The following is a 1,580-nucleotide window of genomic DNA, read 5'->3' on the forward strand; positions in this document are numbered from 1 at the left end:
ATTCTAGGTCTTTTCTTGTTCCATATGAACCTGTGGATTTTATCTTCTATTTCAGTAAAGAATGTCTTTGGGATTTTGATGGGGATTGCATTGAATTTGTATATCAATTTTGGCATGATAGCCATTTTCACTATGTTGGTTCTCCCTAGCCATGAGCATGGGATATCTTTCCATTTCCTGGTGTCCTCTTTAATATCTTTCATTAGGCTTTTATAGTTTTCATTAAATAATTCCTTTACATCTTTCATTAAGTTAATTCCTAAGTATTTTATTCTTTTGGGGCTATTGCGAATGGGATCATTTTCTTGATTTGGCCTTCTGTTTGTGTATTATTGGTATACAAGAAGGCTACTGACTTCTGAAGGTTAATTTTTATCCTGCCACTTTGCTAAAGTAGTTTGTTTTTTCTAGGAGTTTGTGAGTGGAGTTTGGTGGGTCACTCAAGTAGAGGATCATGTCATTTGCGAATAGGGATAGTTTAATTTCTTCTTTCCCTATGTGGATCCCTTTGATGTCCTTTTCTTGCCTTATTGCTCTGGCTAGGGGCTCAAGCACTATACTGAAGAGAAGTGGAGAGAGTGGGCATCCCTGTCTAGTTCCTGATTTTAAGGTGAATGGTTCCAGTCTTTCACCATTTAGTATAATACTGGCTGTAGGTTTTTCATATATGGCTTTCACTATTTTGAGGAATGTACCTCTTATTCGTATTTTTTCTAGTGCTTTCAACATGAATGGATGTTGTATTTTGTCAAATTCCTTCTCCGTGTCCAGAGAAATTCTCATATGATTCTTATCCTTAGCTCTATTGATGCGATGTATTACATTGATTGATTTGCCAATGTTAAATCAGCCTTGCATCTGTGGGATGAAAAATACTTGATCATAGTGTATGATTTTTAAATTTGTTTCTGGATTCTGTTGCCTAATGTTTTATTGAGGAGTTTTATATCTGTGTTCATTACAGACATAGGTCTGTAATTTTCCTTTTGTTTTTTTGGGGGGGGTCTTTCCCTGGTTTGAGGATGAGAGTAATATTGCTTCATAAAATGAGTTTGGTATTGCTCCTTCTGTTTCTATTTCTCAGAAGAGTTTCAAGAGTATAGGTGTTATTTCATCTTTAAATGTCTTGTAGAATTCCGCAGTGAAACCATCTGGACCTGGGCTCTTTTGGGTTGGCATTTCCCTGATGGCTTCCACCATTTCATTGTAAGAAATTGGTTTGTTTAATTTGTTTAACTCTTCGTTGTTCAGTGCATGTAGCCTATATTTATTTAAGAAATCATCCATTTCTACTAGATTTTCTTGTTTCTTTGAATATAGGCCTTGGTAATACTTATTCATTATGGATTGAATTTCTTGGATATCAGTTGTGATTGTTCCCTTGTGGTCTCTAATTTTGTTTGTTTGAGTCTCCCCTCTCTTTTTTTTATTAATCTTGCCAGGGATCTGTCTATTTTGTTGACTCTTTCAAAGAACCAACTTTTTGATTTATTAATTTTGTGTATAATAGAACTTATTTCAATCTCTGATATTTTTTATTTTATTTTTCTTATTTCTGTTCTTCTAGTTGTTTTTTCTTG

This window comes from Megascapheus bottae, unplaced genomic scaffold (genome assembly GCF_031878675.1).
Source record: "Megascapheus bottae isolate mThoBot1 unplaced genomic scaffold, mThoBot2.hap1 HAP1_SCAFFOLD_94, whole genome shotgun sequence".
Lineage (NCBI taxonomy): Eukaryota > Metazoa > Chordata > Mammalia > Rodentia > Geomyidae > Megascapheus > Megascapheus bottae.